General features: G+C 39.0%; 1 long non-coding RNA gene across 1 annotated transcript in view; it reads right to left on the reverse strand.

The window, feature by feature from the left end:
- Window positions 1-1,044: 1,044 nt before the first annotated feature.
- LOC116480326 (uncharacterized) overlaps window positions 1,045-16,798 on the reverse strand; it is a 47,002-nt gene continuing 31,248 nt past the window's right edge. The window contains exon 6 of the long non-coding RNA XR_009209359.1: window positions 1,045-3,154. This is a non-coding gene — a long non-coding RNA (uncharacterized LOC116480326). The remainder of the gene's footprint in view (window positions 3,155-16,798) is intronic.

Consider the following 16,798-nt stretch of genomic DNA (forward strand, 5'->3'; position numbering starts at 1 on the left):
GCCCCTGAAAAATCACATTTTATTTTTGGTCTCTATGAATTTGACTAATCTGGATAGCTCATATTAGTGAAATCATACAGCATTTGATTTTTTGTGACTGGAATGTTTTACTAAAAATAATGTCCTCGAGGTTCATCCATGTTGTAGAATGTGACAGATTGCCTTCCTGTTTTAAGATTGGGTAAGATAAAAAAAAAAAAAAAAGATTGGGTAAGATTCCATTTCTTATTTTGTTTGTCCATTAATACCCTGATGGACATTTGGGTTTTGCATCTATAAACAAGGGCATGCAGATACCTCTTCCAGACCCTGCTTTCAGTTCTCTTGGATATATACCCAGAAGTAAAATGACTAGATCATGCCATGATTCTATTTTTAATTTTTGGAAGAACTGTCATGTTATTCCATAGCAGTTGCACCATTTTACAAGCCCACTAACAGCACACAAGGGTTCCAGTTTCTCCACATACTAACCATTCGGTAGTTTCTGGTTTCTGCTTTGCTTTATATTAGCTGTCCTCATAAGTTTGAGGTAATACCTCATTGTGGTTTTGATTTACATTTAATGATTCTTCAAGTTATCTTTTCATGTGGTTGTTGGCTCCTTTATGTATGTTTGAACTTGTCAAAATGTTTAGAATTAACATGTACTACTTTTATATCATATAAACATAATTGGTATCAGTTTTATGATATAGCAAGAGTAAAGAAGCTTCCTTCTTCTGGTCCCTCAAATCCCCATCTGTGAAATAAGGAGGGCAGACTAGCTAATAATCCCATCTGTGAGTTTTTAATAAAGGAAATATTTCCTGATTGCTATCAGTGTTGTAAAGATAGTACTTACAATTTCCTAAATTTTGGAATTATTCTGAAAGGAACAGTCGGGTGGGTAAATTAATGATTTGGTGGTGATTTCTCAGCATATATTCTTTTACTTAATACTTCTAGAGCTCCAACTTTGTGGTAGGCATTGAACCAGGGGCCCAGAATACAAACATAATGCAGTCTGGATTTTGCCTTGTTAAGTTGCAAGTCTATTTGGGGAGGCAGACTTGTATGTAAATAATTACAATAAGGCTTGAAGTTGATATAGTGCATGTATAAATAAGGTTTATTGGTGCTGCAAAGGAGAGGACATCTGCTTCTAAGTTGCTAAAAATATGAAGATTCATCTAATAGTCAGAAAAGGGTCATAATGGTTTTCCCCCAGACCTTGTTGTTTACAAAATCTGTGACATTTAAACTTAGTGAGAAGAAATTTAATATTCACTAGCAAAGACAAAGCAGAATGTCCATGAGCATTTAACCATTATATTTTCTTTTAAACTAACAAATGGCTAACCTGTTTTCTATTCAATCAAATGGTATTTTAGAAATTGTGGTCTACACAAAGGATGTCTCTTGCTGGGCATAGTAATATAATACATTCTGTGTGAAGTAGGAAACTTTAATGATATATGCAGTTTTGTTATTAAAACTGAGTTATATATTTTGCTCTGCTCTGGAAAATTGTGACCCAGTATAACATATCTTCACATTGTTTATAACTTGAGGAAAATCAACATTTTGGGTTCCCAGTTCACACAGTAGGAATTACATTTGTTTTGGCCAAATATAATTTATATAACTGCAAGGAACAATAAAACATGAACTCTACAGTGTTTTCTTACCTAAAAATAATATAGACCTTGTAAAATGGAAAAGATTATTATTATAAAGAAGAGGACAGTAACTTAAAAGGCTGAAGCTCATTTTACAATACTTTTTAATGCCTGTGCAAATAGGCAGACACCTGTGTCCCCATTTTTCTTGACCCCAGCCACAGGAGTGAGATTCCACACAGTAATAAATAACCTTGCAAGTAAAACTTTGAAACAGAATTTACTTGATCAAGCCCAGTCCTTCCATGTTCAAAAGTCATTTTCTATGTGACTTCTTAAAATGATTCAGTACTCTTTATTGCTCTGCCTACAAAGATTTTTTGGAGGTGATAAAAGTATCTGGTCCATCTTATTAATATAAGAACCCCAGTTAGTGAAGGGGCCATTATGGATTTAAGAGTTGAAAATGAAATGAATGAATGAATAAATGGTTATTTCTCATTAAAGTCAACTAGCCTATTCAGGAATTGACTCTATTACTTCACTATCAAAATAAAACTATGATCCCATTCTCAAAGATATGTGAATGATAAAATGAGAAAAATATTCAAATTTGTTTTTATGAGATACATGCAAGAATCACATTGAATGCATATTATAAACCTATTGAATGCATTATTATTAAATTGCTGATTGCAAAATCAATCACACAACTAGAAAAATAGTAACATTTTGGGGGCAAGTACTTTGTTCAAGGAACTAGTCCTTTGTATCCTATGTAATCCTCTAAAGTCTAAACAATTCCATTAAGTTGGCAAAATCATCACGATTTTACATGTGAAGAAGTGAAGGTTCATAAATCTTTTGTGATGTATTCCAAACCACATGGCCAAGTGAGTAGTAGAGCTGACTCCAGACTTTGAGTCTTATGATTCTACATACCATGCTCTTTCTACTGCACCACTTGATAATTTACTGGGTGAAAACTACAGGCTAGTATCAGGCACAGCATAATCAGATGGCTGATGGGTCTAACATTCCTACTAGACAACCCCTATCTACTCTTGCTAGTCTTAATTTTCCTCAGTTCAAAACCATTTCACATACAAATCAGGATTTTTCTTCCTAAGATTTTAAATTTTGCTAATTCCAGTGTAATTTTCAACGTGTTATCTTAAAACCTATTGTCTATTTTAAAATGGAATTTAAATTGCATTCAATATTATCAGTGTTTGTACTTGTATTTTTCTACAGCAATCCATTTTTAATCCTTATTTAGAGAGACATTCCTAAGGCATCCTAAATGATGCCGACTTGCTTCTCATGGGCAGACATGAGTCTATTTTACTTTTAAAAAGTCTGTAGCTTCTCCAGGCGTTGAATCATCTGGCTTGGGGCCAGACACTAGAGGGTGCTTTAGAAATATTATTTGATGATGAACTCAGATGTTAGCCACTTGCTTTTCAGAATTCATTCCTGTAAATCATGACTTTGAAAACTTGTCAGTATTTTGCTTTTTCTTTTGTGGATTTCTTCAAAGGGAGAAGGAATGTCTGAAAAGTAAATATTCAACAGTCATAACTACATCCCAAGGAAGGTGGAATAAAAAATATTATAGAAATTTATAGATATATAAATATTTCTGTGAGATAAAAAGAGAACCCTCTGGATAACTCACAAAGAGCCTATTGGAACTTTATCAGTCGACAGGGCTTTGTCAGAAGAAAGTGGGTTTGTGAAGGGACAGGAGAACATGTGTTTCTCCCCATTCCAAACCCTCCTTTTCTGGAAGCTTGCTGTAAACAACCACTCACATTTGTATGAGACATTTTGTTTTTTTTTTTTTAAGAGGCACTTTTACGTATATTACCTTAAGGGATATTTACAACAACCTATGTGGTGAGCACTACTATTTTTATTCTATAGATAAAATAAAACAAAAACAAATGACAGGTTTAGTGACAATAATTAACTCATGTAGATCCAGAAAGCAATTTGGCAGAAAAAGAATTTAATTATAGGACTTTATTCTACAGTGTGCAGCAACCCCATCCTTCCCTCATATATGGTTGATGTAACTCTATTTCTTCCTTTTCACCTTCAGATTTTGTCACCAATTGTGTCCTTCTCCCCTTTTTATTCTTTTATTTTCTCTTTAATGTCCTCAAAACTTAAAAAAAAATAAGTAAAATAAAACACACAAACAAAGAAGAAAAACCAGAGGTCATGAAATATGAAAATTTCATGCTTCCCCTGACCTCAAAAAAATAGCATAACCAGCTACTGGAGCAAAAAAAAAAAAAATTCCTCTGAAGACTTACATTTTGAACTCAGCAGTTCACAATTTTTTAAGGCTTATCTGCTCACATATGCTGTGTTCGAATGACTGGACATTCATTGCATCCAGCTCTTGTCACTGAAGCAGAGCTCTGAGTGAAGCACAGCTGAGGCACAAAGTGTGCTCTCAGATTCCAGAGGCGTCTAAGCTCTCACTGGGAAGATTAGAAAAGGCTTCTTAAAAGAAGGGGAAACAATTCTTTATTCTAGGCCTTGAATGACAACAGGATTTCAAAAGAACTCTTGAAGCTTTGGAAATAGCAAAGCCCCCAAGTCAGTGAAGCTCAGAATATATGCAGAAAACATTGAATATTTAACTTATTGGAGGCTCACTTGCCTGAGGAAACCATGGGGAGAAGAGCCTGGCAAGTGAGCTTTGAACTGTGCTTTAGAGCAGATCTATCTCAGAGCTTTCTGAGCCAGTAGAAATACCAGCATCATCCACCAATAGCAGCCATGGGTCATATGTGGCTATTGGGCACTTGAAAGGTGACTGGTTTCAATAAAAAACTGAAAGTTTAATTTAATTTTAATATTAATGTAAAAGCCATATGTGGCTAGGGGCTACCATTTTGGACAGTGCCAATCAAGAGAGACTTGAATTATAGAGTGACAGGTTAGTATAGAATTGTAGATCTACCCACAGGAAGCAGACACTGACTGACTGGAGAGAGGAACTGAGATAATTTGGAAAGGCCAAGGTGAGAAAAGTATAAGATAGATGAATTGGAAGTTGGGATCAAAGAAGATGTCAAGGTTGTAACTGATAAACTTGTGAACTGCTGAGTTTAAAATGCAACTTACGCTCATTTAGCTTGTATGACAGATGTTTGTTCTCCACCAAATTTATGAATCTTTCCAATGTCAAAATGATGTCCATTCTTTCATCTCTCAGTCAACATCCAGAACCCAGCATCATGCCTTACACAAATATATGTTGTGCATGTGATATTTTCTTACAAACTCAACCATAGCTCTCTGTTAATGTTATAGTTAAATTAAATATCTAAGATGGATGAAAGCCACAAGAGTTGGATGTAGTGAATATTCATTTAAACACAATATATGTAAGCAGATAAGCCTTAAAAATGTGTTTTTTTCTATATGTGTGTAAATGTGTGTGTGAGTGCACAGGTGTGTACTGGTTTATTCTCCCTCAAATTTTTATCTCCAAAGCACTAGGAATTAAAATATATTACCTGTATTATTTTAAGCCCATGAGAAACAATGTTCTTATTTCAGCTTCATTTCTTAATTATGGATAAAATATTCTGTAAAGTTAGTCAGTGTCCACTCCTTCATTCTATAAGCTAAAACGATTGTTAAAACAAAAACAGAAAATTTGACTTCTCCAACTGTAAGGAGTTGATTACCCAAAGGCTTGGGATCAAAATATCAAAATCACAAGTAAAATCTCACATTAAACTTGGTTAAAAAAATTATTTTCCTACAGTATTTTGCATAAGAGCAAAGAAAAAGAATAAAACAACAGCAGCAACAGCAATGCAACTTCTCATCTCCAACGCAACCATTCTAATCACTAATATCTTTGTATCCACAAATGGACTCATCACTTGGGTGACTTCTCAAATAAATCTTAAATTGTTTTTGGCTCAGTAAATCGTCATATGAAGACATTCTGGGGGTGACTAGGCACCAAATAGCCTTCCATAAAATGTGTTATGGGCCAATATTCACTCAGTGACCTGGCTTCTCTTCTACATGCTCATATGACATGAGCAAATGCACAGGCAGAGTTTCAGGAAAAAAACATCAAGAAGTTAGTTTTTCCTTCACATTCATTCAAATGATGCCTGGACTAACCATGTTTGATGAATACAGAGTGGATTTATCCAGTTCTTCAGGCAAGGGCTATGCGTATTCTGTCTCTCTAAAAGTCTCATTTTGGAGAATCCTCAATTCATCAATAACTCCTGCAGCTATTGCCAAAACCTTCCCCCTCCTTTTTTTAAACCTGAAAAGAAAGTGAAGCCCAGCTGGTGGGGGTTATCAGGTTATCTGGAAGAAGAAACTATGGAGATTTGTATTCTTATGCATTTTTTGTCTCACAAAAATGGAAATCCTTGAACTTCCAGAGATATTATGTTCTAGCATCTTAATCCTCTTAAAAACTCATTTGCATTATCTAACACTTATTTGAAATGTTGGGAGCAGAACTTTGGAAAGGTTTTAGGTCTGGATCTTCCATTTTAACTTTATTGTGTTTTTAAGACTCATTTTTGAGTTTTCTTACACACACATACAGCTCCCACATTTTTCCACATATATATTTGAATATAGGCAATTAGCCATATAAACTCAGGAAAATAAAGCAGTTATCGATATTAGTATATTAATGAATTATCCCTTCATTCACGGAATCCTAAAATCTTAAAATTGACCTTAAAGGAAGCTTAAACCATTCTTACAAACTACTGTACTATTACAAGTATTGAATGCCTGGGATCAGCAATGGGAAGAATGCTTCCTTTTTTCATGTTTTGCTCCTTTTATTTTTTTTCCAAATGTCCAAGTAGCCAAGTCTCTGGTATGTATCAGAGGAACAGTCAATTTTCAGAGTGAAGTCAAGTGAAAAGTATGCAGATGGCAGTGTAAATGTTAGGAAAGTTTGGGGAGAAATATGCCAACTATGTGCTGTTTTGTTACAGTAACTATAGAACCGTCTCTCCAATGCCACGGACAAGACCCTTGCCAAATGGAATACCCTATTTATAACCCTATTGGGAAGGGGAAATGGTGCCAGGAACAAGATAAAACTATTATCTGTATTAGGAAAAATACTTAAAAGCATGTTTGTATTTGAAAATAAATGTTAGTGGTTAAGAAAAAAAATAATGGTAGTTGTAGATCTGGGTGTTGAAACCTGTTGCAAGACTATTAATTAGTCATCATCTTATCTTCACTGCCATGTCTCTGCCAACTTACCTGTTTGAAGTCATAAATGGAGCTCATAAATGGGTTCTTTGGGAGATATGTAGAAAATAAACAATTTCCCCCACTGGGTAAATAGTTAAGAAATCTCCCCGGGCTCATATGTTTTCCTCCTGTTGGCACTGTTGACTCAGTGTCCATGTGGGATGTACTCCCAAACTGTCCTGCTGCTGGCAATGTTTTCAGTGCCAACTATTTAGCCTGCAGTCCCAGAGGCAACGAAAAAATAGCCAAGTCCAAGGGAGTGCCATGAGCATATGGACCCTGGTCACAAGAGTGTCACACTGGGAGGGGCTTGGACATATGCCATGGGCTGCATCAGGACATATGCCGTGGGCTGCCACCCCAAATAATTTCCTCTTCCCCAGGACCCAGAGGAACAGCTTGTTGAATAAACAAGAGACTGAGAGAGTGGTTGAACTGGCACCAGGCCAGCATCCCTTGCCTTCCCCACTGAATCAATGAAAACTTGGCATATACTACATTTTCAAGGAGCAGGGAAGCATGAAGGCATAATCTCTTTGTCCCTCCTGTGTTTTGTCACTTTGTCTTTTCTCCACCTACTTATCTGTCTTGGTAGAATACAAACACTGTATCATTTGGAATAAGACAAAATAAGGGTTGATTCCTGGCTCTTTTGCTAGCTCTGTGCCCCTAAAGGAAAAACAAAAAAAGAATATTTAACTGATATAAGCCTCAATTTCTTTTCAGTGAATGGTACCTACCTTGCAGGTTTGTGGAAAGGTTTAAAAAGGTGATATGTAAAGTGCTTTGCACTGTTTCTAGCACATGGTAGGCAATAAATGTAAACTTATGTATGGCCAGATGCACACATAAACTCTGGATAGTCCAGTTAATTACTCCATAATATTATTAGTTAATAATCAAATTTATTTATTGAGTTATATTGTAATATAGAATATTGTCCTCTAAGGATATATTTATTAAAATAATCTAATTGTTAACCCTCTATCAAAATTTCTGATAATTCTGTAATTATACACAATTATTAAAGACATTTCCATGTATTATATATCATGTATTGTCTATTTTATACAAACATATTACATATATCACAATATTATGTATTATATGTTTTATATGTCATGTTATATTATGGCTTATATTACATATGGATTTGTATGCCTCATGTATATGTCACATACATATCACATTTAATATATATTTGTACTATTATCAATTTATATCAATTACAAATTGTGATATGTAGGCTTATCATTACATGTAAATAACTTAAAAAACTATAAACATATGATTAATATACTATCTATTAGGGGCTTATTAGATTATCATACAGATAGAATTATTTAAAATAATGTAATTTTTACTATTATATATGCTATTTATATAAATATAGGTGTAAACATGCACACACGAATTTAGTTATTTAATGATCTTTGGTGTGCTTAAGCCACAATTCTCCTGGTTTAGAATTATCACAAGGGAAGAAAGTGAGATGTCATGGGAAAACCATGTGTCTGAATGAGAAAAGTTTCAGTTGAGGTCCTGACAGGTGTGTGACCCTGGGCATGCCATTCACCCTCTGTGAATCCTTATTTTCTTACTCTAGTAAAAAGAGGAGGGAAAATTTACAGATTTAAATTGAAATAATATATGAAAATATTAAAATAATCTAATTGTGTCTGCAACACAATTGTTAGTTCATAATTAATCAATAAGTGGTAGATGTCTTCATTATCAAAAACTAATTATCATTGTTGTTTTCATGGAAGTCTCAGAAATAACATCTGAAAAGCAGCCATTCACTTACTGAGGATTTCTACATGCAGAGTCGGCTACTGCGATTTCTGTTTTGCTTGGGCCTCATTTGGAGAACAGGGCCAGTTGTTCTCACTTTCTAGTGGTTGGAGAATATTCAAACTGATATCCCTTGTGGGATAAGATCTTGGGGACAAATATTTCTTCTATTTCAAGGTTTCTTAAATTTCACATGTGATTTTAAAAAGCAAATAAGCCCCTTAATTGCTTCGTTAAGCTAGTCAACACTAATTAAGAAAAGTCAAGTGGAAAAATATTAGAAACTGCTGTGCCTGACTTTAAGCCTCTTCTCTTCCTCCCAGAATATGTTTTGCTTTGCTGAGGAAAGGGAGTTTGTGATTTTCTGTGATAGAATCCACTCTGACCTCCTGGGTTCTGAGATTGAAATGGAGCTTCAGTCTTTGGGGGTTGATCCTGTTTATTACTAATGAAACATGATTTCCCAACCCCATGAAAAAATGCCTAAGTGCCTTGTAAAGTAGCACAGGGGGTAACCCAAACTATTTTGATGAGTTAGAATTCAACAAGCTTGAAACATCAGTTTCTTCTCCTTTGATACAGCATAGGAGCTTAAGAACAGTGGGTAAGGGAGATAGCTCAGCCTTGGAGTGGGAGCTCCGTATGTGAATATGTGCACGTATGCATGTGTGTCTGCACCTTTGTGTTTGTGCACCTCTGTGCACATATGCGGTGTTGGGTATGCGGTAGGGAGCTTCTACTTGTCTGTAAGACAAATAGGTCCTGAATTCAGCCTTTTGCTCTTCTCCAAACTTTGGGGCAGTGATTTCTCTTAGTTCTGCTGAAGCTTATAAGAAAAGTGAGTTTTGTTATAGATTTTCCTAGAACTAACTAGGCCATATGTCTGGTTATATCAGCTCCTTTGGAATCTCTCAGATCTAGAGAAAATGATAAAGTCATTCCAGTAACCTGCCTTAACTCTCCTTTATTGTAGTAAATAGCTTATATATATTGAGTGCATACTGTGTACCAAATGTTATTTAGATATTTTATAACCATGGCCACATGTAAATCGCAGGGTAACTCCTCAAGATGCATATTATTATCTCTATTTAATTGATAAAGATATCAAGCCTAAGAGAAATAAATGGCTTATAGCCCCTGAGTTGGTTAAGTTGTTGAGCAGGGATTAAAACCCCAACATGCCTCCTGCAAACTCAGTCTGATTTCTTCTTTACCCCATTATTGAAAAGGCTCTCTTACTGAAATCCTCTGAGTCATATCAGAATCTTTCCTGGTCCCAGATGAGAAAAACTCAAATTCCTCTTCACTCTAAAAACACTGCTTGGTACGGTGTCTCTGCTAAGCCTGCTCAGCATGCAAACATCCCCTGAAGCTCCATGGTTGGCTTTACCCACAGCGTTCAGGAGCTCAGCACATGTCAAGCCCTTCAGAGGATTTTGGGCTGCTTAAGGGAATCTTCTGGAAAAGCAAGAAATATGGAGGACTTTGGGATTTGAGTCAGAAGGAATTTTGCCCATATTGACACTTGTGCTAGGAAGACCAGACCTGAGTTATTTAAGGTAATAGGTGATCTCCCCTTGGGGCATCAGCTCCTGTGGATGGCCTTTCTCATTGACTATGGATGAATGAAAAGGATAAGAAACTTGCCTTCATCAGAATAAACTCAACAGAGCCAAAACCATAAGACTCAGTCTGTTTTGCAGGCATTGAAGCATGCTGTGACACCGTCATGCCAGACCGCTGTTAACTTCAGTAGGGATGGCACTGGGTTCAAGAGGCTAGAGAAGAGACCTAGAGCCAGCAAAAGAGGCCTATGGTTTTATTTGGGCGAACTTACATACAGGGATGGTCCAGTGGTGGCAGGCTGGACAGGAGAACCACAACTGCTGGCAAAAAAAACCATGCAGTTTATATAACATCCTCACTTAGCACCCTCTCCTCAGCAGCCTCCACATGAGCACCCTCATTTCTTAAATAATTGCTGTCAGGTCCATCTGCTGTACAGGGTCATTCTCAGGGTAGACTTAAGTTATTGCTGTCAGATGTGTCTACCATACAGGCACCAATTGCATGGGCTTATTTGAGGGATAAAAGCTCAGTATGTCTTGAGTGACGAAAAAGTGTAAAAGCCCTTGTTGGATGTATTGAGGAATCCGGTTGATAGGCTGCAAAAGGGTTCCATTAACTCAGTACTGACCAGTCCTATGAGATTGTGAGTGTTCAATCGGCTTGGTGAGGGATAGCAGCGGGCATCTTCTGCCTGTGGTGGGCATGCTTGTGGGGGTTGAGAGACCTGCCATCCATTAGACTCTTGTGTACTGAAGAGCTACCTCAGTTTCCTTTTGGCCCAGGACTAGTAGGCAAGACAATTCTAGATTTCTCTCATAATGGGTCTGAGCCAGTGGATAGTTCCCTTGCCTTGGACTGAGCAGGATGAAGTCTGCAGGGGTGGGAGCAGCGCCTCTAGCTCTGATGCTTCAGACACATGTACATTCTTATGAAAACAAATGCTCTCTGGCCAGGAACTGAACACAGATAAACTAAGGCACAAAGTGTGCACAATTAAAAAGACCACAACTTTTGTGAAAATGCTGACTTTAATTAAAATAAGCAAATAAAGGAACAAACAACGCTTACATATTTCCTTCAATTTCTCAGTGTTCTGGAGGTTCAGAGCAAATGATTGTGAGGCTAAAAAATTTTATCAGGTAGTTATCAAATAATTCCCATCAAGAATATGAGCTAGCATCATGAGATTCTTTCCCAACATCTTTAATGAGAATAGAATGAGGTCTTTGTAATAACAAACAGCTTTTGATATTTCTGTGGGGGGTATTGCTCTAACTGCTCACAAACCAAGGACGAGAAATCAAGTTTAAGTAAGAAGAATATGTGATGAATGTTTGGGGAATTGAAGCATGCAACACAAATGAGCCTAAGGATACAGGTGTGAGAGGCTGTTGCAACCTAGGTCATAGTTCAGAAGGTGATCTACCCCAGAGCACCTGCCAGTCAGATAAAGAATCCAGGCAAGCACAAGGCAGGATATTAATACTCCCAGATAAATGAGCTGAGAACTGTGGTCCTGGGGGGCCTGAGACACTTAACAAAGTAGGGGCTCATGAGTAAGAAAAATACAAGGCCAGATCCTAGTTCTAGTGACAAGGTCAGGGAGAGTGGAGATGTCAGCAGGGTGACCTGGAGTGTACTAAGCCTCAGACCTCACTGTGGCAAAAAGTGATTAGAATCTAATGAGAGTGCCTGGGTATCAAACCCAGTCAATGGATACTAACAAGGGTTCATGATAGTCTGAGCTCCACTGAACTTCACTGTCCCAAAGATTGAAGTGGTGGAAAGCTCCTGATAACTTTGCCAAGAGCAGAAGTGGTGTGAGTCCTGGGTACCCTTAGGCCTCCTGGAAGCTCAGAGGATTGAGCCTTAAGAATATGAAGAGGAGAATGGCGTGAACCCGGGAGGCAGAGCTTGCAGTGAGCCGAGATCGCGCCACTGCACTCCAGCCTGGGCAACAGAGCAAGACTCCACCTCAAAAAAAAAAAAAAAAAAAAAAGAATATGAAGAGGGGGCCAGGCACAGGCACCGTGGCTCATGCCTGTAATCCCAACACTTTGGGAGCTGAAGTGGGCAGATAACGAGATCAGGAGTTCAAGACCAGCCTGACCAACATGGTGAAACCCTGTCTCTACTAAAAATACAAAAATTAGCCAGGAGTGGTGGCACACGCCTGTTGTCCCAGCTACTCAGGAGGCTGAGGCAAGAGAATTGCTTGAACCCTGGAGGCGGAGGTTGCAGTGAGCTGAGATTGCACCACTGCACTACAGCCTGGGCGACAGAGCAAGACTCCACCTCAAAAAAAAAAAAAAAAAAAAAAAGAATATGAAGAGGGTGGAAGATTTCGTATGTTAACACCCTGGAAAGTCATCACTCCTAGATTCTTTCCATGAAGGCTCTCTCGAAAGCAGAATGACCCCCATTCTAGAAGCAGAAGGTGAGTATGGCAAAGGCCTGTGGAGGAGCTAGTGTAAAAGGACTGACATGAGGACAGCTACCAACTGGAGTGAGAAAGTCAGGTCTCAACTACAAGAGCACTAGCTGGGCAGGTGAGACCAGTAGGGCCCTGGTCAGAAATGATCCAGATCAGCCACCTATTTTGACATTTTGAGTCCAAAAATGTTCCTATATACTACACTGAAGTGTGTCCCTGAAGGTGGCCCCAGAAATGGCCCAGATGAAGTCCTGGGAAGGCCATGGAGGTCCTCCTCTTTTGTTTCCTTCTTCAACTTGCTCCAATTACCTTGCTCTCCCATTGAATTTCAAATTAGGCCTTGAATCTTCACACCTCAGGCCTTTATCCTAAGCCTTCTTTTGCCTGGAATGACCTCTTTCCTCTCTCATCATTCAATTTCCATTCCACCTTTGAAATAAAGCCTACCTTTCTTGCTATTGTGATTACTTTAGCTGGCAGTGACTTTTCCTGGCTTTAATATCTGAATCTTGTATTCAGTAATCATTCTTTAGTAGGTTTTCCTAAGAAAGCCCACGGACAAAAGTCAGATTCACATTAAACTACAGACTAAAGAGCAGGAAGAGCCCCTAGAGATCCCCTAGCCCTATTATTTCTGTTTAGGTGAGCAGGTAAAAATGTAGAAGGAAGTAGTGATTTCCTTAAAGTTACAAGAGAGTCAAAAGCAGAGAATGCATAAATCCATGTCTACTGACTCAATCTGGAATGTCTTCCATGCATTTTTTTTTTTTTTTTTTATGCCTAAGTAGTTTAACTTGAGATGAAAATACAATTAAGAATCCCATTTCCACAGAAGTGATAAGACATTGGTCAGGGCTCCTTTCTGATGTTTCAGCATGCTATGAGTGTCACTGAAGGTGCCTGTTATTGCACCTCGGTGTGAATCATGGATTTCTGAGTGGGTAGGAGGAAACTGAAGCTAAGTGAGGCTACCTCTGGAATCACTGGAAGTCCTCCCAGGAGGGAAGAGAAAGAGACCTATGGCATCAACCTTGAGCTTTCCTTCTTTGTTTCTTTTATGGCCTTCCTCACTTTACGTGAGTTCTGGGATATGAAAGTGCTTAGGGGTAGGGAAAGCTGTAATCCCCAGGGCCTTGCACTATAAACTTCATTTCCTCCCTTTATTGCAGTCAACTGCCCATGAACTCTATTAATATTTTGCAAATTGAGATCCCTAAAACACATGTTACTCTTAATTTTAACCTCATGCTAACTAGGATGTGGTCAAGTTTTCACAACAAATTCCAAGGATATTTTGATATGCCTTGGAAAAATGCATTTAAAGGTGGCTCTGGGGTATATACTTTTTCTAAGTCTACACATTTTCTTTCAATTCTTGCTGTTTAGGAGCAGGCAGAAGTAAACTGTCTTAGGTGAGGAGGAGTGATAATACAAAGTGATTCACTTATGATACAGGAGTGACAGAAAGAAGCCTCTAACAGACCAAGAGGGACAGTCAAGGAACATCAACTTTCTGAACTTACCATAGTAAAAATCTGATGTCAACAAAACTGTTATACACTTTTGCATACAGGATCAATTTACTTAGAAACACTTCACCGTTCTATAAACACAATTCTTCCCTTAGGCAAAAGCCATGGGTTTTATAAATTTAATGAGACAAAAATGAATTTTTCCCACCTCCAGGATACCAAATACATTATCACAGAATAGTATCACAAGTGTGACCTCTAAATCTGATGAGCCAGAAGTAGGAAACTCCTTCCTTCCTTCCTTCCTTCCTTCCATGCTTCCTCCCTCCCTCCCTCCCTCCCTTCCTTCCTCCCTCCCTCCCTTCCTTCCTTCCCCTCCCTCCCTTCTCTCTCTCCCTACCACTCTGCTGCCTCCTTGCTTCCCTCTCTTCCCCTCCTCTCACCTCTTCTTCCCTACCTTTACTTCCCTACCTTTTCTTCTTTCCTGCCTTCCTTTCTCCCTTCCTGCCATCTATTTACTCATCAAATATTTTCTGAGTACTCATGTTGCCAGGAATTTCTCTAGCCATTGCAGATTCATTGATAAACATATCCCCAGAAAACATTAATCAATGATTTCACCTCTGAGATGGGTACTCTTCCCCGAGAACATCAATCTGTTCAAGGCACGCATCTTACAGAAAGATAGGAGAAAATGTCCAGCTATAGAAAATAAAGCAGTGACCATTCTATGAATCATTGAGTCAACAAACTTCTGCTTTTTTAGTTTCCCCAAATGATTCTCCACTTTCTCTCAAGCATAAAGGTAAGTTGAAATTCACCTAAATCCTTATTGCCTCAAATAAGGAGATGGTGTGGTATAGTGACATCATTTTTGTCTTCACAACCAATTATTCTGAGAAAGATGAGGGAGTGCAGAGCCATTGGAGAGAAGGACATCCACCTTCCTCTGCCTCCTGCCCTTCTACAATGCCAAGGCCACACCTGGACCTAAAGGGGAGACACTCCTCTTCCATATAGGTACAACTGATCTTATTCTTCAACTTCCATTGCTCTTCAATTATTTCTTACCCTTGATTCTAATATAGGTGGCAGCATTCTCAATACCTAAGTGCCAACTTCTCTGAATACATTCAATAGGAATTCAGTTATTTAGGGAGTAGGGCATCTCCTGAGGAAAAAGTAAATATTCTTCCTACCCTTCCCTACCCTCTTTGTGAAACAACCATGCTTTCTCCTTATAATCAGGGTATATTACAACTGCCAGTGCATGAACTATTTTCTTTGCCGGCTGGTCTACAGGTACAGTGGGCCCAAATTGATCAGCAGTGGTCATAGCTTTAAGTTAATGAGTCCTATATCTCCTGGTGGAAACAGCCCTCAGAATCTAAGGTTTCAGGAACAAGAAACAGAAATCTCCCAAGTAGGTCACTGGGAGTAATGGTAAGTCCAGCCCCAAGAGTTCCACCAGAGGAATCAATAATAATAATTCATTCTTCTTTTGAGAAAGCCAAGATCCCATCCTGTACCCTCAGCCCAGTGATTTCCTGGGCATACAGATGCCCCAGCCCCAGAGAAGAGCTGCTGAGGGCTGCTGCACGGCTGGCTGAGATGCACATGAAGCTCTGCCCAACAAAGAAAGAGAGAGAGAGAGATCCTTGAGAGTCCACAGCTGTGTGGGGATCTGGGCTTTGAGCCCCTTCAGCTGAAGTCAGCAGCCCCCGGAGTGTCTCAAACCTGCTGCTGGCCTCAAAGCTCAACTTGCTTGGCCAAGGCCCCATATCACTGTAGGACATCCAGGGCTTCAAAGGAGGGCCCCTCAGAGCAGCCTCCTCCTCCAAAACACTTCTTGCCAAAGCACAGCTGAAGCAGGCTTGAAGCTAAATATTTGGATTGAAAGGGAGGGAGAATGCAGCCCCTCTGAGGGGTATTTTACCCAAGCCATCGGGAGAGAACCAGCTCCCAATGCAGGCATGCTGAGCCCCACGGCATTGAAAAGCACTGTAATCGCTGTGCAATCAGCTGTACCATGTGCCTGCAAACCTTGCAGAAACACAGGCCCTGCAATGTGCACAGTGATTCCCGGTCTGCCTCCCTCATCTCATTTCACCCTCTTCAAGACCTTCAGAAGCTGCAGGATGCAATGACTCACTTCTTTGTATATGCAAAAATTGAGCATCTCAACAATGGAGAAATGACCTTCTCCATGTTGAATACAAAACAAGGGCTTAAGACTAGACTCTAATTCGGGCCTTCTGAAGGCAGGATTGACCCCTTCCTTATCAATCCAGGGTTTCTGTTGAGTAATAATAATGCCCAACATCAGTACACAATGCTGTAGAGAGGTGGACAGAGCATGGTTTTTGGAGAGAAAAGAACAGAGCTGAAGGTTCCATTCCAGCCTTTGTCAGTTCTGTGACTCCAGGCCTGTCATGGTTGACCTTATTGAGCCACAATGTCATCTGGAAAGTGGACACAATAATGAGATTCCTCCCTACCCTCATCACTCGACTGCACTGGGGGTCACCTGAGCCAGTGTGCATTTAAAAAGTCCTTTCCACCTGCATGTGCTGTGAACCTGGGAATGATGGTAATGGTGATTATGCCAAATAAATGAACATCACAGCCTGAAAGAAACTGGGGGCAGAAGA

This window comes from Hylobates moloch, unplaced genomic scaffold (genome assembly GCF_009828535.3).
Source record: "Hylobates moloch isolate HMO894 unplaced genomic scaffold, HMol_V3 SCAFFOLD_13, whole genome shotgun sequence".
NCBI lineage: Eukaryota > Metazoa > Chordata > Mammalia > Primates > Hylobatidae > Hylobates > Hylobates moloch.